Raw genomic sequence first — 22,640 nt, forward strand, 5'->3', positions numbered from 1 at the left:
TCAATCCTGGTCATAGAAGTGAAAAATCAGTTTACCACTCAGGCTGTCAAAATATTGAATTTTGAAATACATAAATGTTTAAATCAATGTTTAGTAAATGGTGTCACGGCTTGTTGAACAGGACTGCGCATTACTGAAACTCTATGCGGATGAACTAGACTGAAATCATTGGTTTTCAAAGTAAAAATATCAAAATGATGGGCACATTCAGAACTGGAAAGCTGGTGCAAGGAGGATGGGAAGTTGAAATCCAGCAGGTGATACTGTAAGAGTTTAGAAGTTAATTTTGTTCACTGTCTAAATGCCTGCTGGGTTAATGGAGGATTCCATCGTGAAACTGGACGCTTGGGGGTGGGGAAGATTTTCCTGTTTCTGCCCTGGGTGCGCCACAAAGAGCAAAGGCTTCCTTAAGGACGTGCGATCCTCCCACCTAATTTTCCTCTGTGTGTTGTGTCCAAACATCCGTGAAAATCTACTCTCACATTTCAGATCCTAAGCCCAAATTTATCAAAAAAAGTCTTCCTTAACTGCAGATTTCTCAGGCGCTTTAAATTTACTGAGGATGAGAATGTACCTCAATAAAGTTTACCCAGTGAGCAGCTGAGACTAGGAAAATCACCATGTTCAATCGCCAGTCTCTGACGGGTTAGTTGATTTCATCCGAAGTGGTCATAGGGGCACTGCAATTGGCTTCAATACTCCAGATAAAGAGAGGGGAGAATTGGCCAGGGCTTCTGCTGCTGATTATTACACGGTGACTCCTGTTGGAAATGTGCATGTGGATGTGGTTTAGGACAGGACTGAGATCAACTGTGGTGTACCCGAGGTTGAAACGCCTGCCAACAAGCACTGTCTGGGTTTGCACATGAATAATGACTACTTGGGCAAGGTACTGGAGTGAACCAGCACCCATGAAACAGTAAAGGGCCAATGCCTTGCAGTGGAGGAGAAATAAAGATTGAGATCCCAGTCAAGGAGACAGCGAAATTAACTTCTCTGCAAAAAAAAAAGAAAATCCTGAAAAAAAAAATGAGCTTGTCAAAATTTCTCTCTACCTCGCACATTCTGCATACCGACTCCACACATCTGTCCTAAACGTGGCTCCCTAATTCCGACACCCGGAGGGACAGTTCAGCTGCTGGTGGCTGTACAGTCTGATTTCTTGTTAGTGTAAGCCATGTGTTGTTGTGTTTGGTACATAACGCCTGACAGGAAGTATCCCATCGGCTGATAAACTATGTGTTGAGGCAGCAGGTCAGCGTGGCAGCCTGTCACCGTGTGAAGCCAAAAGGGAGTCGAAGGACAAAACAAATGTAGTTGTGGCGGAGAGGCTGAGTGATGAGAGACCACTTGCTGCTCTATGTGATACTTTCAGCAGAATCGGGTCCCCTTACAGTGCTGTCTGCAGGCGACTGAATGACTTTCTCTTTTTAGACAGAACCAATAAGCTGAAGAGACAAAGTGTTATTTAAAAAGTGGTACAAGATGTCAAACATGCAGAATGAAACAGACAATACAGTCATAACATACGGAGTGCTCAAAGCAATGCTGGTAATTTGATTATTGGGATTGTTTGTATAAAGTAGCGCTGAATTCTGCAGCTTGAACTCCTTAGCAACGTGAAAAATTGAATGTAATGCTGTTCCCCATTCATTTCAGTCAGCAGCACAGAATATCTCATTCTCTCTGCACCCACAATGCTTGTGCTGCCCTGAATTTCTAAAATATCATGAGCGATGTAACCTAGAATATCACCGGTGAAACCAAGTCACCCGATAAGGCAAAAGGCACAGCTAGTCAACCTTTAGTTTCACCAGGTGGCTTTATTTAACAAACTCTCCGATTGTACACTGGTAACTTAGGGCTGTATCTCACCAATACACCACACTGTGAGACCTACACCATGAAAGGATGTTTTGTACTTTTACTGTTAGCTATGCCCCATAGTTCTGAATTCTCCACCAGTTTCTCTGTATCTACTCTTATCAAATTCTTTTATCATTTTAAACACCTTGATTAGATCACCCCTGAATCTTTTATACTCAAGGGAATACAAGCCAAGTTTATGAAAGCTGTCCTCATAATTGTCCTCTAAACCATACTGAAATATTATTGTCAAGATATCCAAGTTCAGTGTCAAAGCACCTCATAAATGCACCCCTGGCCCCATCATAAACATCTGTCCCCCTCAGAAACACAAAAAAGCCAGAATTTTTATTTAATGGCTTAAACTTTATGAAATGTTATTGTAAAACTGTATTTGGTATTATATCATATGTGTCACTAACAGAATATTTGCTGCCCAGGTATTGAATAAGGCATTTAATCTGACACAACTCAATCATGCCTGTAATGCCTTTGTTATTTGGTACCTCTTGGTTCTTTTGTACAATTGGGGTTGCTTCAAGAGCAGTGCAATATATTGCTTTTTCATGGGACTACTTTCAACAACCTTGGGGTGTATCACACGACCTCCATCGCATGGCGACTGTCACTCATCTCTATTCAAATGAAACTATTAACAACAAAGGTATTAAGAGTTTGGAGCCCCAGGAAAGGTTAATCATGGAGTTCCTCCAACACAAGCTGCCACTTCTCATACTCCACTCTCCCCGTGATAGATGATAACAGGGATGCACAATGGGATTTATTGTTCTGTGCAACGTATATGCAAAAAGTGAGTGTCTCACAAGCTGTAGGATTTGTCTGCGGGTCTGTGCTGGAGAAAAGAAAGAAACAACTGCAGAAATCAATATAGAACTCAGATTATCAGTGACTCAGCTCAAAATGATGTTGACATTCCTGCATAGTAGAGTGTTGGTGCTCTCAGAACTGACACCAGGTAAGGCTCCGCCACATGAACAAGATAGTGGTGTAGCGGATTCCAGTGTAGCGGAACCTCCTCCTGTTCTTGAAGTCTCCCTCCAGTTGTGAGCCAACTACTTCTGCCAGAAGAGTGGGAGTGTTTAGCGTGAGACAGTTTATTATAGTAGGCATGCTGAGAGGAAACAGCAAGTGTGGGCATGAGGGGAAAGTAGTTGTGACAGCAGTAGGTGTGTGACTGCAAGCAGATTGAGGTGTAGCGAAGTGTCCTGTTATAATTGGAGGAGAGGCTTGGGAAGTGGGGAAGGGAAGCATTGATAGTGCTGGGGATAAAGTAGGATGTTGCAGGGTTATACAAGGATTAAGAGAGATGTGAAGGGGTGTCTCACCTTGGCAATCCTGGTGAATTGTTAAATTTCTTCCTGCACTGTAGCCAGGACCTTGGAACTATGACCCGCTCAGCCACCTCTCTGCAGTGCTGCTGGCTAATTCTCTGGGCACCGTTGCCCATCAGAGTACAAGCATACTTCCATCCGGTTCCTCACTTGCTCCACAAATACCTTCATGGCTGCATTAGAGTTGGAAGGCCCTGGATGAGTCATGCTGCCTGTTGCCTCAGTAGCAGGCTCTCCACTGACCACCTGTGAACAATTCACCTCCCCTTTAAGGGCAGCAAGCTGCCTTTAAGTAGCGGCCACCCCTTTGGATTTCCCGCCCTCTGAAATGGTGAGCTGCCTATAAACAACCCAATTGGTACGGTCAGCTTGCTTGTTGCATAGGATTCAGGCTTCTCCGTGAAAATTGACGTCATGGGGTGGGTGGAGCAGACGCCCCATTCACTGCGTGCCTGATGTATGCCACATATGAAAATCACATACCTAGGAGCTAAAATCCACAGTCATTCCAGTACACTTTCGTCAAGTTACAGTGGGAGTGTGCTGGAAGGAATATCAGGACTCAAATACGCTGGCCCTAATATTTACGGGGAGGCGGGGGGGGGGGGGATTCTCGGAAATCCTGGGCACACGGAGGTCCTGCCAAATTTAATGGCGGGACCTCATTATCACATTTTTATTCTGTTTCCCGCCTGGCAGCTGGCCAGATTGACAGGCTGGCCGGCTGGCGGGTGGGAAAGCATGTGGTAGAAGGCCGCAGCCAAGGATGGTCCCCGGCAATCAGGGAAGATCGCTGGTTGAAGGGGGGACTGAAACTTCAATCAGGAGGGATCGCGGGCAGAGGTGGAGGGAGTCAGCAGATCACGGGAAGAAGGGGAGGGAGTCAGTAGATCGCGGAGCAGAAGGGGAGGGAGTCAGCAGATCGCGGAGCAGAAGGCGGGGAGTCAGTAGATCGCGGGAAGAAGGTGGGGAGTCAGTAGATCGCGGGAAGAAGGGGAGGGAGTCAGTAGATCGTGGAGCAGAAGGGGGGGAGTCAGTAGATCGCGGGGCAGAAGTGGGGGAGTCAACAGATCGTGGGCAGAAGGGGGGGAGTCAGCAGATTGTGGGCAGAAGGGGAGTGTGAACAGATCACGGGCAGAAGTGAGGGAGTCAGTAGATCGCGGGGCAGAAGAGGGAGGTCGCCTGATCACAGGGCAGAAGTGGGTAGTTGGTAGATCACAGGGCAGAAGCAGGGATCGACAGATTGTTGGACAGAAGGCTTGAGATCGTAGGGTTGGGGGGATTGGCCGATCGCAGCAGTAAGGAGAGGCCATGATCGACAGAAAGTTTGCTTGGGGGGCTGTAGGGTGCACTCCTGCTCCTCCTGGCTCACAAACAGTGCCTCTTATGTTGGTAGTTGTAATGTGTGTAATGCAAGGAAGATGACGCCAGCCTTCTTTTTGTTTTCCCGCAGTACTTACAAGAGGTTACAATTTAAAAGGTCAACATTTCATCTTCAAATGCTTATTTACTTTTCCAAAAATGTTCACTGCGGATACTTAAAATATCAGTTTGATTTGCTGCAGTGTAAGTTTGCAGAGACCTCCCATGAGAGGCAGCAGCTTAATGTCTGAATGATCTTAATATACGGCTGTCACCCAGGATAATTCAGTTAGAATATATAGGTTTTATTGCTTAGGTTGTAAACTACAGCGTGTGTGGTGACAAAAACAAAACCAATGAAGTATTTTCAATGTGCGAGGAGTAAAACATTTTGACATTCTGTTAGATCGGCAATGCATTAGACACTTAACATTTTATTCCTAAAAAAGGACCTTGGGGAATTGTTTATTTTGCCCTAATAACAAAAATCTTTCTGAAGATATTTTGCTAACAATTGATTGATGGGGATTTGTTGATAGTTTTGTGCACAGATGTATATTTATCCCTTTGCATCTTTTCTAATCTGCCAGGGTCCTGCACTTATATAGAGTTTTTCTGACTTTTAACATCCTTTTACTTCTTATCGGCAGATTCCATCCATCAGTTAAATATTTCTGTTTAAACAGGGAGAGGGGATTATGTCATCATAAGAGGTAGCATGAAGGAGTTACCAAAATCAGCTGTGTAAGGGAGATATGTTGAGATCAGTACATAAAATCATCAGCCCAGGGTGCATCAGCAATCTTACTGCTTTAGTTGAGTATATTAATTGCTTCACAATATTGGGTTCAGTAACTGCTGGTTAATTCTTTTGAGCATTCACTGTTGAAACAAATATGATAAAAGTAGTGTGTCAAGTGAGGCCATCATATCGCAAAATTTAACACTTGAAAGTATCACACATAAAACGTGTCTGTTATCCTTTCATTCTCATTAGCCTAATATTATATTCATAAACCACGACAGCCAAGAAAGCCAATTATTTCCTGTGAGTTCCTACTGACCTTGATAACCCGACACCTTTCCAAGACGGGTTTAGGAAGAAGCTACCAATCTAGCAACAAATTTACCTGAGCAATGGGAGGGCTGATTTTTCTGCCCCAACCTGCCCTGGCCCTGCCCAGGCCCAGGAGCAGCAGGATTTCATGTCCTGGGCCATTAACGTGGCCTGGGAGCACCCCCAATGCAGGCACCCCACTGGAAAGGCCTAGCGCTGACAGAAGGGGCAAGACATTTAAGTGCAGCTACAGGCCTTTCAGGCTTACAGCTGCATAAGACCTTCTGCCTGCTGATGATAGCGATCAGCAGGCAGAGGGTCTCAATTACCTATAAACACCCTGAAGAAGGTGGTTTAAAGAAGTTTGCCATGAATGTCTGTGATGGTCCTCCTGGTCTACTACCATAACTTTGGCAGATGTTCAGTGGAATCCTCAGAGAAGCAGCGTAAACGGTTGAAAAACGGCCAAAAGTTGTTTCTCTAGGGTTTCCACAGATCTTCAGCTGAAGTTACGATGGGAGATTGGGAGAATCCCACGGACGTTCTCCTACCTTTCAGTTTTCAGCCTGCCACTGACGGGGGCACCCAGTGAATGTTTAAGCAGGAAGACCCCTCTCTTGCCTCATCTGCATGAGCGCAATCATCTTGCACCTACTGCGAACACAGGTCCAATGCTGCTCTTCCAGGGAAATCCCAGAAATCCCAGGTCAACTTTAAAAGGGGCCAAGACCCGGCAGAATGGGTTTGTGCTCCTGACTTCTCCAACCTGGGAAATGAACGTTCCCCAGGGACAAGGGTCAGGAAAACTGGCCCTAGCAATTATCCTCTAATTGTCCTGAGAATATCAGTTAGAGGACTTTTCCACAGGAAATGGCTGAGCAGTGGCCTTAAAGGGACAGGGCGAGTTAACAGCCCCAGCGTAACACCTGAACAATGCATGCTCCAGACTCCAGACTATGCAATGGGAGATCATCTAATTCTACATATAAAAACACAAATAAACTTCCATCATTGGCCCAGTAGGTAGATATACTGACTAGTATCAAACTGAGTCATAGGCCAAAAGGTCCTAGCTTCAATCTGCAGTTTGTGTTGAATTAGCTGATCTCAACAATAAGACACTGGTGGTCTCATCGGGGCTGGTCAGGGAATAATCAGAAGGTCTTCTACTCTATCCAGTAACTCCTCCGGAAAGTGCATCAGTGACTAAGGAGAGAATTGGCCTCAGATGTGATGCCTTTCATAGCTGAATTATTCACCATTTAGCCTCACCTATGAAAACCAGATAGCAGTTGTTACCTGTGAAACTATGCACCAGCATTAATCAGCACTTGCAGGGGAAGAAGGGAGAAAATTGGGGAACTTAACAAAAAAAACAGAAATAGGCAAAATAGCTAATATAAAAACTAATCATAATTATTTGTAAACTTTGATTTTTTTTAAAGTGCTAACACTGAGACTCTTACTCCCATGGATAAAACAGAATAGCTTACCAATGATAGTGAACTCCAGGTGTTCTTTCCCAGGTACAAAAGACATTTAGAGCTCAATTGCACCTACAGTGCTTGTAATTTATGGGTTTTTCATATATGAAAGAGTTACCTATACTCACTGTCCTTGGGGAAGATATCCTCAACTTAATTTCTCGTTCCTCACTATCTCTTGCCTTCATTTCCATCTTTGGAATGGGTTTTTAATCCTTCCTGTTTAGATCACCAGATACTAGCCGTTTGTTCAAATTAGCTGATTGTAATACAAACTCCCTTATCGCCATCTACCAATATTGTGGAAACCAAGTCCCCCTCCCCTTTCCTTCCATCCATCCCTCATATCAGTATTAAATGTTAGATGCAATATATTTTAAAACTCTTGGATTGTGTAGGACTACCTGTGGAACAAGTCTTTTCTGCACTACGGCTGTGACCAATTTTCAAATCTTATGCATCTTATCAATAGGGGAGGGCTAGGAAACACTTCCATAAGGAAGCTGCCTGCAGCCTAGTGTTTTGAGGGTTTTTCTTCACAGGAAGTTCATGCTGCCATTTGAAATTAGCTGATCCCAAGGCATTTCTGTGTTTCTAATGCCTTGCATTTAAACATGAAAAAAGCTTACCTTAATCAAACAGGCACAAAACACCCTTTGCTTTATTTCAGTCTTGATGCACATCATCTCTTCACCCCTTCACTTAACATTATTTTACCATACCTCCACTTGTGGACATCACTTCCCTATTACCCAGCAAAGCAGAGTTTGCATTTAGCTTTGTGCTAACACCTTGTCCTATCAAAGATGACACAATTTCAGTCATCTAGCCTAATACTTGGCAGGATAAACTCTAATTCAAATGGTTGAGGTGACCTGGTCCTTCCAGTTGTGAATCATGTTTCCACTTCAGAGTCGCACTGTATCGTATTGCATGAGCTCCAGAACTAATTCTGCTCCTTTAGTGTGTTGCAAGCATGATTAGAATACATTGCAATCTGATTTTCATCACATTTCCAAGTCTCCTGAGATTCACACGATGCTGAATAGGATAACAGAAAAATCCAATGCAGAACTGAACCAAAACACATCAGTGCTTGCTTAGGGCTGTGCTTTGCATCAGAGAGACAAATCTTTCATTCTGTTACAGTGCCGGCAGAACAACAACAACAACGTGCATTTATATGGCACCTTTAACGTAGTAAAACATCGCAAGGCGCTTTACAGGAGTGGAATCAGAAAAAAAAATTGACATCGAGCCAAAAAGGGAGACATTGCCCTGGATATTAACGCAGAGGCAGGTTCCGAGCCGAGGGGGGAGATGGCATGCACGAAACCCAGAAGCAAATTTAACGGGTCAGAATGTCTGATTTCAACATGCTGCCTAATTATAATTTCAGGTTCGGGTTTCGTGTCTCCAAGCTGTGACAGCGGGCATGATACGCACCTGCGTGACGTGATGACTACACTATGTAAATGGAATTTGGAGGAGTTAGGAGGTTTTGGACGGAGACGGAGTTATTCAAAATGGATTCAGGACGAGCAAGGGCAGCACCGAGATTTAACAATGCTTCCCTTGAGTTACGGATGGGTCCAGTCAGGAGCATGAGGGAGATAATTTACCCCAGCAAATGGGAGAAAGAAACCTGCTACTCTCACCAATAAGGAGCAGCTGGAGGTGGCTGAGGAGGTGAGCAGCAGGAGCATTGTATCCCATTCTTGGATACAGTGCAGGAAGCGATTTAATGACCTAACCAGGTCAGGAAAACTGAGTACAGTTGCTGATTCACTTACATCCTGTGGTGTGCAATACTCCCACCCCACCCCCACTCACTCTGTCTTGCCAAGTGTTCTCCATCACATCACTCCTCACACCCACTTTAGTTTCAGCAGCACCCATCCTTCATTTTTTATGTCCTTCCTCACCTCCCCATTTATCCACCCACCACTGCCACTCATTCCAATCCTTATGCAATGTGATGCATCTGTCTGATAGTCACCCTTGGATGCATCTTTCTGCTTGTCACCCTCACCGAATGCTTTGCATCTATCGGGTGAATACGTGACCTACAGTCACTTACAGGTCTCTTCTTTCGCCCCTTGTAGGAATGTGCTGCTTGAAAGGGTAACGTAAGCAGTTATTCAATTGTGGCTTTCAAAAAGGAATTGGATAAATACTTGAAGGGAATACATTTGCAGGGCTACAGGGAAAGAACAGGGGAATGAGACTAACTGGATTGCTCTTATAAAGACCTGGCATGGGCTTGATGGGCCAAATTGCCTCCTTTTGTGCTGTATTCTATGATTCTATAAGAGCGCAAAACACAAGGGAGAGGACTGAAGGTGGCCTGCCACAAATTGTGCAGCTCACGGATAAAGAGGAGGATGCCATGGAGATAAATGGCAGATCTGCATCCCTGTCAATCAGAGAAGGAGAGACTGGGAACTCACAGGTGCCTGGTGACAGAATTAATAATATCTCTGACATACATGCTGACTTTATTTCATAAATGACTAAACTATGAGAAGCCTGAGTGTGGTGATTGTCAAGAAAGATTGTTACTTTCCCAGGACTAATTCATATCCATTTCCTCTGTCTTCCAGGGCCTTCATGTGTAGAGTAACAGTCTGTGGACATGCCTAATGATGATTCCTCAGTGGTCCTCATTCCTTCTGAGGGTGCACCATCATAGGACGTACAGTCATGCACCAGAACAAATACTCACACTTTGGTGGGTCCAGTTAGGCACTTAGTTGGGTTTCCATCTGGTGATTCACCACTCACAAGTGAGCACGAGCAGACACTGGTGGCGGGCAGTTGTGCAGAGTCCTCATCAGGGGGCACACTCCTCTCCAAGCTCTGCTCAGCTGGTCATAGATGTTGAACCCTGGGGGCCATCGTTGAGAAGGAGAATGATAGAGGTACAGCAGCAACATTACGAGGTACAGGCAAATGTGCCACGCACACTCTCCACAATAGTGGAGAAGATGGAGGGGTCCAGCTCCAGCAGTAGTGGATTGGTGTCGCAGGTAATTGCGAGAATGTCTGCCATGGAGGGAGTTGTTACCTCTGTGGAGCTTCAAGCATGGCTATCAACTGAACCTATGCAGGCCATGACCATGGCCATGTAGGAGATGTCTGCCGCCTTCAACAGAATGACAGGTACCTTATCCATGGCCTTACAACGCGTCACTGATTTACACCAAGCTGCTCCCCAGCAGAGTGGTAGGAGTGATGTAGCACTGGCCCAGGAGAGGGATGATGACGAAAGGGGACATGGAAGTGGGAAAACCACTCAAAGCGTTCCCATATCTCACCTGTTGCCCCCCCCAACCAGTACCGACATGCCGCCTCATCTACAAATGGCCAAGTCTGCCCCTGCACAGGTGCAGGTGGAACGGTCTTTGATGGGGCCTTCCGGGGCTCCAAGACCCAGAGGTCACAGGCCCAGAGCATCTCAGCAGTCAGGGCAGGGATCTGAGCAGCCTGCTTCTACCTCTGCTGAGGCCAGAGGAGATGCACCACATAGAAGCGATAGGAAGTGTAAGAGAAAGAAATTGTAATTCACCAAGGGTATGCACATGGGTGACTAACAAAATGTTATCTTCTGAAGTTTCCTTTTTTTATAATGGCGCATAAAATTTAATGATTTGTACCACTTCCCCGTCTTGTTCATTATTGTGTCCCGACTCGCCCTTTCAGTTGTTTCATGATGAATGTAAATACATGACGGGATCCATTTGGGGGATGTTCAATGAGTGTGTGCTTGGTTGAAGGACTGCTTTGTGCAAAGTAGGGGGGAGGGTGGCAGAAGATTTCATTTTTTATTTTTTCCAGTATGAATAACAAACTGAACCTTCGAGCTATGAGGTAACCCTAGTATCCCAGGCAGCAACGTACGCGGCTGGTCTGGTGATGGATGCCCCATCTTCATATTGCTCCTCGTCCTCGTCCTCCTCCTCTTCTTCAATGGTCTCATCATCAGAAGATGATTGATGAGTGCCTTGGTCATCCTCCACCTCTAATCCTCTCTGCTGCGGAATGTTGTGCAGGGCACGGTACACTACTATGATTCTGGACACCCTCGCTGGTGAGTACTGAAGGGCGCCTCCAGACCTATCGAGACACCTGAAGCGCATTTTTGACATGCCAATGGTTTGCTCGATGACACATCTGGTAGTCATGTGGCTCTCGTTGTAGCACTCTTGCGACTCATTGGTGGGGTTGCTCAAAGGGGTCATGAGCCAAGTTTGATATCCTTTGTCTCCTAACAGCCAACCTGTAAGTCTGTTTCCTGGTACAAAGAGGTCTGGGATGTTGGACTGCCGCAGTATAAAAGCATCATGACAGGTCCCAGAGAATCTGGCGCACATCTGCATGGACCTTTTCTTGTGGTTGCACACCAGCTGTACATTGATGGCGTGAAATCCCTTTTGGTTGATAAAAACTCCTGCTTCATGTGGTGGTCCTTGGATTGCCATGTGTGTGCAATTGATGGTACCCTGTACTTATGGGAAGCCAGCCAGAGACACAAATCCGACTGCCCGCTCATTCTGGTTATTGTCGTCGCAGGAGAAGTTGATATAAGTTGACACCCTGGAAAGTAACCCATCTGTGACCTGCATTATACATATATGTGCAGCCGACAGAGAGACCCTGGATATGTATCCGGTGGTTCCCTGGAAGAAGCCAGAGGCGAAGAAATTGAGGGCAGTGGTGACTTTGACAGCGACTGGCAATGTGTGGCCACCAGGTCCAGCAGGGAGCAGCTCTTCTTCTAGGAGGCTGCAAATGTCTGCGACCACCTGCCATGTCATCCTGAGCCTGTGGAGGCGCTGCTGTTCAGCTAGGTCAAGGAAGCTGACCCCCTATTGGGACAGATGTCCAAACACTTGGTCGAAGAGGTGGGTTTTAAGCAGCGTCTTAAAGGAGGAATGGCGAAGAGGTTTGGGGTGGCAATTCCAGAGCTTAAGGCCTAGACAACTGAAGGCATGGCCACCAATGGTGGGGTGAAGGAAATGGGGGATCCATATGAGGCCAGAATTGGAGGAATACAGAGTTCTCAGATGGCTGTAGGGCTGGAGGAGGTTACAGACTGGCTCTGTGCATGCGCATGGCACATCTTGGAACTTGCTTTTGTATTATTGACCCAAGATGCAGGAAATACACTGTGTGTGTAGGCAGGGAATCCAACAAGCAAGCAGTTTTTAAAAATCTGATGAGTAAGATGGGTATAGAGGGATATGGGCCAAGTGCAGGAAATTGGGACTAGCTTAGTGGTATAAACTGGGCGACATGGACATGTTGGGCCGAAGGGCCTGTTTCCATGTTGTAACTTCTATGATTCTATGATTCTATGAGTTCAATTAAAGGGAGTTGCATTGGAGATCTGGAACACAATATTGAAGTGGCAGAAGAAGGGAGGGCTGAAGGCAAAAGAGCAGGTTTGCCGCAGGACCTTCTGCCTGTTGATCACCATCAGTAGTCAGTAGGCCCCAACCTTGGAGGCTTAACACACAGCTACACTTAAATTTCCTGCCCTCTAGGAGCTGCGGGCCCCCACCTATCAAGAGCAATGTTAGAAATGCTTGGATGGAAATAGTTGTCTAAGTGAATGCAATCGAGTGTCTCTAGGGTGTGGGAGTAAATGCAGAAGATGTTTTCAGGACACAGGAAGATTGCCATGATAAAATTACCCAGAATTTACCTTCTAGAATTATAGGGGCATTGGATGCATGCCACAAATAGTTTTCTCTCAACCTTGTACAGTTTCACTGCGGCCCTCTGACGCATACAAGCCCATGTTGCTGCGGGGCCCATTGTGTTGCCTAGACTGAAACATGTTTCTAATGTCACATAAATATTCCAAGTTAGGACCGCCACGCACACTGGCAAAAGAAGCTAATTGCACGCTGCAAGCTCATGGACTCACATAGGGTTGCATACAGGCTGTGGACTTGGTGGCACTGGGTGGGGGGGGATTTTAACCCCCAAGAATGGGTGGGTTGGAGTCATGTGCGAGGTGAAAATAGTAGTTTTTTGGGTCGCGACCGCAACTCGGCTCCAACTCACCCACTTCCGGGTTTAACGTGGACGCATTTGGATGCATGCGAGGAGCGCAATGGCTGAGGTCATGTCCCCAGTTGGTGCCGGCGGGTAGGTATTTAGCGAGGTACTTGATGTCCTTAAGAGATGTGAAGTAGCATTTTTTTAATTGAGTGTAACTAAGCTTTAAATTTAACTCCTCCGGGGCGGCTTTTGCGGGGCTCGTGAATTTCACCAGATGAAAGAAGGCGAGAAGGACCGGTTCATCAGGTAAATGCATTTATTGCACTGCTTGTGGGCCAGGAGAAGCAGGAGTGTTTCCGCCAGACCCAACAAGCTTACCTGCCACGATCGGACCCCAGCGATCGACCAACCCCCCCACGATGTCCGAGACCCCCCCCCCACCGATGGCCGAGGACCCCGCCAATAGCTAAGACCCCCGCAATGTCTCTGACGCTCCCCGGGATGTTTCTGATCTCCTCTGAAGTCTCCGACCCTCCTTCCATGTCTGAAGCCTCCGATATCTCCGGCCCTCCTCCGATGTCTCCGACCCTCCTCCCATGTCTCTGACCCTCCTCCAATGCCTCCAGTCCCCAATGTCTTCAGCCCCTGATGTCTCTGACCCTCCTCCAATGTCTCCAGCCTCCGATATCTCCGACCCTCCTCCGATGTCTCCGACCCTCCTCCCATGTCTCCGACCCTGCTCCAATGCCTCCGGTACCTGATGTCTCCAGCCCCTGATGTCTCCAGCCCCCGATGTCTTCAGCCCCCAATGTCTCCAGTCCCTGATATCTCCAGCCCCCGATGTCTCCAACCCTCCTCCAATGCCTCTAGCCCCTGATGTCTCCAGCCCCCCCACCGATGTCTCCAGCCCTCCTGATGTCTTTAGTCCCCCCGATGTCTCCAGCCTCCAATGTCTCCAGCCCCCGCTGATGTCTCCAGCTCTGATGTCTCCAGCCCCGCCTGATGTCTCCAGCCCCCGATGTCTCCAGTCCCCTCCCGATGTCTCCAGTCCCCCCGACGTCCCTCCGATGTCTCCAGTCCCCCCATATCTCCAGCCCTCCTGATGTCTCCAGCCCCCCCAATGTCTCCAGCCTCCGACGTCTCCAGCCGTCCCGATATCTCCAGCACTCCCGATATCTCCAGTCCCCCCATGTCTCCAGCCCCCCCAATGTCTCCAGCCTCCAACGTCTCCAGCACTCCTGATATCTCCAGCACTCCCGATGTCTCCAGCCCCCCCAATGTCTCCAGCCCCCCCAATGTCTCCAGCCCCCCCAATGTCTCCAGCCTCCAACGTCTCCAGCCGTCCCGATATCTCCAGCCCTCCCGATGTCTCCAGCCCCCCCAATGTCTCCAGCCTCCGACGTCTCCAGCCCTCCCGCTATCTCCAGCCCCCCCGATGTCCGACACCCCCCTCCCCCGATGACCGAAGCCCCTCCACCACTGCTATGTCAGATTTACCTGCCACCCGCTCTCGGGTGCTTTCCTGCCTGACAGGAAGCAGCCTGTCAATCAGGCTGGCTGTTGTACGGGAAACCTGGAAGTAAAATTGTAATCATTCAATTCGCGATCGCACATTCCAACCCACCAACTTTACTTCCGGGTTTTGCGCCCGAAAATCTTACTCCTCCCGCTCTCTTCCTGGCTCCAGCTAAAAATCATGCCTTCTCTCCTCAGCTGGAGGGGACTCTCCCAACTATTGCCCATTGACTTGGTCCACTCTATTGGGCACATATGACCAGACTGGTTGCACTTCCTGTGGAATAGGCACTTAAGCGAAGCTCTCATTGATTAGAGCCTGCCCTAGGACTCTTTGGGAGAAATTTGCAAATTTGCCACCCTGGTGGTAAGCTGGCAGCACAGATCATTCACCTATGAGTTGTAGCACTTGTCTAATTTTCATCCCATTGCACAAACCAATTGATAGCCTCAATGATCAAAATCGGGCTTGGTCCAAAATTGTCACACTCTGCACATCGGATGAGAACAGGCCTGAGGCCTGCTTGCCCGATTCTCCTTCCTCTGCTTGCCTGATATGTGTGGGTGCTACAAGTACACCCAATCATAGAGTTGGTCCTCAAATGTGCATAGTAGAATGCCAAACAGCAAAACACATTTGAACAACATTTATTTTCAATTATTTACTTTTTGAGTTGCTTTTCGATGTTCTCAAGTGCTAGAGAATCTTTTTGGACACTGGAAAACATGTTGAAATTTAAAAGAGTATATTTTGAAGTTATTGTCAACAAGAATGTCCTCAGCCAAACACAAAACTGTCAGATTTTGATATAATGGCAGACAACTAAAATGCTTCACAGGAGAGGAATGCACATTTCAAAGAAGTCAATGCAATGGGAGTCGACAGGAAATTACTTTGGTTTTGGAAGTAACCTATTCATACTCCACAAAATTGTATATATTTAGTTAAATATGTATCATTTTCATGACCAAAATAGTTTCTATTCGTTCCCATTATATTTGGAGGACCTTTCATCTATATTCTTCTTATTGTATATTTCTGTGTATTAAAATTGCTCAGATTATACATTATGTTCAATTACATTCAGAGTCAAGATTGTTCACAACAGAACTCGGCCCTGTATGCCTCGGGACATTTTGGTGGCCCTTAGATCAGAAAGCATTGACTTTCTTGGTGAAATTGTTTTGTTAGATTTATATTCCCATCTACGCTTTTACTTTAAACCTGTCAGATCAAATTGTTTTTTGTACAATAAAACTATTACTAAAAGTGAGCAATTTCATTACCTCTGTCATCTGAGGAGAAGGTGTCACAGCTGATGGCTATGTGTAACTTGAACTATTAGAATTTGCTGTTTGAATAGATAGCAAATTAATGAATAGTGTTAAGTTTACCCCTTAGGGCTTATGTATATCCACTGGTTGACTCCTGCTTCACACTGGACCAGATGGTCACTAAAGCTAAACAACTACAGAACAAAACATTTGGTGGGTAAAATTAAAGGGAAAACCCGAAATTCCAGCAACAGAAGTTACCTTTTTTACTTATAATTATTTTTAAAAATCCGCTTCTGTATCATATACGGCACTCTGAAAGAAAGCAATTGCACCTATATAGCTCCTTTCATAACCTCATAACCTCAGGATGTCTCAAAGTACTTTATAGCCAATGGAGTACTTTTGAATTGTAGTCACTATTGTAATGTAGGAAACGCAGCATCCAATTTGCACACAGCAAGATCTCAATAATAGCTGAGATAAAGACCAGATGATTTGTTTTTTAGTGATGTTGGTTGAGGGATAAATATTGGCCTGGGCAACAGGAAAACTTCACTACTCCTCTTTTAAGGTACCAGGAGATCTTTTCCGTCTACCTGAGAGGGTAGACTTTGGTTTAACGCCTCATCCAAAAGACAACAGCTTCAACAGTGCAGCACTCCCTCAGTACTGCACTGGAATGTCAGCCTAGATTATGTGCTCAAGTCCCTGGAGTTGGGGTTTGAACCCACAATCTTCTGACTCAGAGATGAGAGTGCTGAGCCAAGGCTGACACCTTGAATAGTCAAGGTTAAATCAAAATCAGTTTCAAAATGGAAACCTCCTTAACCTCAGTTCTGTTGATTCGGACCATGCTACGCCTCACGTTTTGAGTGTAAATTTACACCCATTTAGAACGGGGCAAATTTGCTCAGAAAAAGTAGCTCTTATGCCATTGTTGGGCAGAAAATTGTAAGGAAATTCTGGGCCAATTAATATAATTTTTAAAAGGCAAATGTACAAAGCATTGCCTGAATATCCTTGAAAATCTTCAGTTCCCGAGTGCTTCACGTCAGCCTCACTTTTTTGTATATTTTATCACAAAACTGCAGGAATATAATGCAAACATTCAAACCTTCAATTGCACCTTACAGTTTATCAACTGTACAATAAAAGCACCTTTCTTTGTTCTCAATATTCACACGCAAGTGGAGTTGTATCAGATGGAGGTCACGTTATTAGTCAAACAGCTCACGCAATATACACATAGACATGGGGATGGGGGGAGTCATTTTATGATTTAGAAAATTCAAATTAGAAAAACATATGGTTTGAATATCATTCGCAGTGCATAACTGCTCCAAGATTCCTTGCTGTGAGCATAAACTTGTAAAATTACACACAACGTGCAGAAAGTCACCAATAAAAATCCAAAATATTTTTAAATAAATAATTTTATAGAGCTACAAGCCATCAAAAATCCAAAAATAGATACAATAATTTTTTTAAAATCCAAAATAGACAACCAAATGCATTTGTCCAACAAACCCTGCTCCCACATGCATGATCAAACCAAAATCAGAATTTAAAAATATCTTAAAATTTAGTCCCTCTTCCCTTTTTTGTTGCCTGTATTTCTTTCTCCCTTTCACCTCTCTGCTACTTTTAAGTGCCTCTCATTTTCTATGATGCCTCACTTTTTCACTTATTTTTTCTTGTTGACGATCAATCTTCTAATTTTCTTTTTCTCTCTCCCTTGCTTATCTTTCTCTCTGTTTGTTACCTGCGTCAGTTTGTGTTGTCTCTCTTTCTTTTCAGTAGTTACCCTTTCCCTATTGTCTCCCCATCTTTCCCCTTATTTCTTTCTCTTTTTGTGTTAACAATCTGTTGCTTTTTCTAGGCACTTCTTTTCTCCCTGCCTATCACTTAGTTCTCACTTTCCTTGTTACTTTTCTCTTGCTGGCCGTTACTTGAAAGGCCATTGCTCACCATCACAGGCCCTCCACATGTTAAATAAATAGCACCTTTTGAAAATGATGGACACTTTTGGATTGACTATTGGTGCCTGTATCATCATATAGATACAGTGCACAACATGCAGCAAAATCTAGCCAAAGAAAATGAATGTTGCTGCCTGGTCAACTGCTTCTCCACATTCCAAGAGATGAGCCTATCATCTCATGCCTTCCACAACAGTAATCAGACATCACCTGGAACAGGCAGAAGAACAATATGTTCACTTTCGAAGCCATAAACTGATCAGTTGGAGCCATTGAAGACCCACCAAATCAGATGCAATCAATTGACACAGCTGTCTGATGTGCCTGAATTTCTTCATACACTGTTACCCAGACACAGTGAGGAAACTTGTACAGAATTTGTGTACCTTTTCTAGGGGTTAGGACTGATCCTAATTTAACTTGTCCTGTGCTGGCTCATCAGCCTTTCCTGCTGCTCTTCCTTTAACAGATTTGCCTTTGCTGCAAATGGTGTTGTGTCATCCATATTTGCACTGAATATAGAGAGTTTAAGCCTATGGACGCATTAAGCACTAGTCCAAATGCAATGTATTGCACAAGTTCTTAGACTTTTAGAAGAATTGAAATGGCATATTTAACAAACTGGATTGGATCATTCCACGAATATTGGCTGACTAGTGATTTTAATGTTATCACTCATACTCATGTAATGCATAGTTAACTGGCCGTAACTGCCTAAAGCTGACCTGATGATCCAATACCATTAAATGTGACTTGGCATTAATATCCCAAAGGAACATTAAAACCAAGTCTACTATTGTTGGATTGGCACTAAATTAGCATAAAACTTTGAACATAGGCCCTTTTTATTAGATCTTAATGATCTATACAATCTACTCCTGTTGATTCAAAGTCACTTAATTTGAATTATTGAATATATTTTTTTTAGCACAAATAACAACTTCAAATTAACATAAATGGATTGTATGGCACTTACCATAATATTGTTAGCACCGTTTGGAGATAATTGCCCTGAATTTCCCAATCACTTGCCGTAACTTCAAGGCCAATGTCACAATGGAGGACAGATGGGACTATTTTTGTTTAGAGCAGTGTAACCTCTGTACAGAAAGGAAGGAACAACCTTTCAATGGCATTGTCTAGTTTTCTCGTAGACTTGATTATTCGGGCAATCCAGGCTACTCAGTGAATTGTTGTTCATTTCCTCCTCAAAGTTTAAACTTCAGTTTTTGCCAATCTTTAAGTTATTTTCTTTAGAATTCCCCTGTCCCATATACTATTCCTTTTATTGTGAAAGCTAACATATAATATGATCCTGGGTGTTTGCAAATCCTTTGCCTGAGACAAAAGCTGGATGTGTGTGAGCTCGGCATGAGATTACTTACGATCCAGAATGGTGAATAGCTTCTATGCAGCTACTCTCTCAAAAGTAATCTGAGATTGGAAACTCACTGTGTGGAAAAGTACTGGCACTTCTTAGTCTTTTAACATAGATTTTCTTTTTTGTGAAGTGCAGAGTTCAAGAAATTCATTTGTGCCTAAGGCATCATCTGAGGCTGACTTCTCTGCCTCTGGAGTTATTGGCAGCAATGTTCCCAATAAGGCAAATAATTAGCGAGGTTGGCACAACCTGGTGGAGGCTCAAACCCTCCACTGAACAATAATTTAATTCCCTATAGCTATTAAAACACAAAATCAGTGTAGGGGATGCTAGACAGATATTAAATGCCTCAGTTGCTCTAATAGTCGTAATAAAAGCAGCTGTGGAGAGCAGAGCAACAAAAGAGATCATAGGGTAGACTTTACAAATTAGTATTTCCATGCAGAGGTTTGTATAACAGCGGGGCATTTTGAGAACTTGGATTTGGAGGTCAGTGTGCCTGCATAATCTATTTTAGTGGTCAACATATCGTGTGGGGTGCATTAACCTCAGCACCTAAATTAGGCCCGTTTTACACCTCGCTCAATTTTACACCCTATTGAAATCAATGGAGAGTATAATCGGGCAAGGTGTGAAATGAATGTTATACCTGAACCCTCCCTGTTATCACTAATTAGAGTGTGCTGCATGCTGCACAGTTTCACCTCGTAAGGGGGATTATGTCCAAATGGAGGCCCTAAAGGAAGAAGTACCTGAGACTAAGTGAGTGGGCAAAACCATGGCAGGTGGAATTCAATGTGAACAAGTGTGAGGTCCTCCACGTTGGAACTGACACGGATAAATCGGAATGTATTCTTAATAGTGTAAGATAAGGAGCTGTGAAGCAACAGAGGGATTTAGGTGTCCATATACACACACCACTGAAAGCTAATGCACAGGTACAAAAAGTAATCAAAAAGGCTAATGGAATGTTGGCCTTTATCTCAAGGGGGTTGGAATACAAAAATAGGAAGTTATGCTTCAGTTGTACAGAGCCTTGGTCAGACTCCATCTGGAGTACTACGTTCAGTTTTGGGCACCGAATCTCAGGAAAGAAAAGGCCATTTTGCTAATAAGCCCACTCTCCCATATAGCAGTTGCAATTTGTTCTATCATATAAACGAGTTGATAGGGTAGATACAGGGAAACTATTTCCTCTGGTTGGAGAATCCAGAACAAAGGGGCACAATCTTAAAATTAGAGCTATGCTAATTAGGAGTGAAATCAGGAAGCACTTTTTCACAAAAAGAGTAGTGGAAATCTGGAACTTGCTCCCCTAAAAGACTGTGGATGCTGGGTCAAGACTCAGATTGATATCCAGATATAAGGGTATCAAGGGATATTGATCAAAGGTGGGCAAATGGAGTTGAAGCACAGATCAGTCGTGATCTAATTGGATATTGGAACAGGCTCGAGGAGTTGAATAGCCAACTCTTGTTCCTATGTAAAAGAATCAACAAATGGATGAGGTAGAAGGAGCTGGGAGAGTCATTTGGCAAGCTCTCATATAAGAAATCCTTTCTTAACTTGGAAATGTGCCCACTGTATTGGTTGCCCTCACTACATCCTCCCCATGTCCTCCACAAATATGCCTTCATCTACAATACCTTAAATTTTCTAGACAATTCACAAATCTTCTATTCCTACCACCTGATGAAACATGTTTGCAAATCTTTGCATTAACACTTTTACTACACACAGCAACTTCAGTGCAACCAGATTTTTTGATAGTCAATCATGTCATATGTGTGAATGCATATTATTTACTTCTGTCGTGCTTCCCCTTGGTGAAAGTATGTGATGTATGTGCCCTTAAGCTAGCTTCACCTAGGTGCTACCTGAGTGGCAAGACTATGTGAGGTGGCTGACTGCTTTGTATTCATACAAACTTATTGAGATTGAATTGGCATTTGCCTCCTGGTAGCTGATTGCCACCTCTGCAACTGGGTAGACACCTTAGCCTGGCATTCTTTCTGCCACATGTACCACAATTTGAAGAGGCTGTTGGGAGAATCTGGGTGTGTTGCAGCCCCAACATCTGCTGCCATACCCGTGCTTGTCTAGGGATCGAATACCTTGTGCAGATCCCGTGCAACAGAAGATGCTGTGGGCATGGAAAGGTCACTAAGCTCCATGGAACGCAATCTGAGTGCAAGTCTCGGTGCTGTGCAAGAGTGCATGACCCAGACGTTCACCAACGTAGGCCAACTAGTTCGATCTATGTGTAACGAGGGTTCTCCCAAATACATGCTGACCTGGTGCACATTGTATCTGCAATGTCTGAGAGCACCACGTACAAATTTAGCATCTGCATACACCGCTGTTCTGGATGCATTGGCCAAAATAAAAAATGTTGCTGAAGATTTGAACTGCAGTTTGAAGCCAACAGAGAAAGTGAACGTTACGTCTGCAGAGGAAAATCTCAGTGCACCTTAATTTTTTGTTTTCTCCATTGGGTTTAGCGCCCAAGGCAGTGAGGGCTCGGCCAAAAACACATTGAAGAAAAGAGCCCCTGAAGTCATATTTCTTACAATTTTATTTGTCCTCAATTTACTCATTTTAAGTCTGTCCCAGGAACATTTCTAAAGCTTTTATATCAACTTGTATTTTTACACGTGGTTGGGAGGAATTGAAGGGCTTTTCAGAACTATGTTAATAATTTCACTGAAACTTGTGGAGACTTTCCTGCATCGAAGGTCACATGACCCCTGTTTTAGAACACAGGACAGAAAGTTCGACTTTGATCAGTTTATAACCCTCTTGCATCCATACTTACGAGCACAATGGCCCAGCCCTGCACCAGCCTGCTCCCCTACCTGTTCAGCAGCCCCCTTTACTGTTTGGTTACCCAAATGCATTACACAGTGGGCTCAAAGAAAGTTTTAAATAAATATTTATTACCCTGGTGAGAATAGGCTACAACCCTGCTTAACAGCATGAAGCTCAACGCTCCCTGTATTGTTTAATAAAGGTTTCCCCAGGCACCACCCACCCCAGACTGAGCACCTTGCAGGGTTAGGATTTTTTCCCCAGATACAGAGCACCATCCTCCCTCCCTCCCCACAACATAATCCTGGCCCTTGCCCATTGGTACCCACAGTTCATCGCGTCCCTTTCTCCCCCACTGTGCATCACGTCAGCCGGAAATTTCCCACCCTGAAAGGAGCACAATTATCAAGACCACACATAGACATTCCTCCCCTCAATGAGCAGCTTTACAGCGGCTGCTCACACCCTCACTCACTATCAACTTTGCAGACCTCCAACTCCACTGAGCAACAAAATTGTCCCTAGTGCATGGTATCCTGCTCACAAATG

Source organism: Heptranchias perlo, chromosome 5 (genome assembly GCF_035084215.1).
Source record: "Heptranchias perlo isolate sHepPer1 chromosome 5, sHepPer1.hap1, whole genome shotgun sequence".
Lineage (NCBI taxonomy): Eukaryota > Metazoa > Chordata > Chondrichthyes > Hexanchiformes > Hexanchidae > Heptranchias > Heptranchias perlo.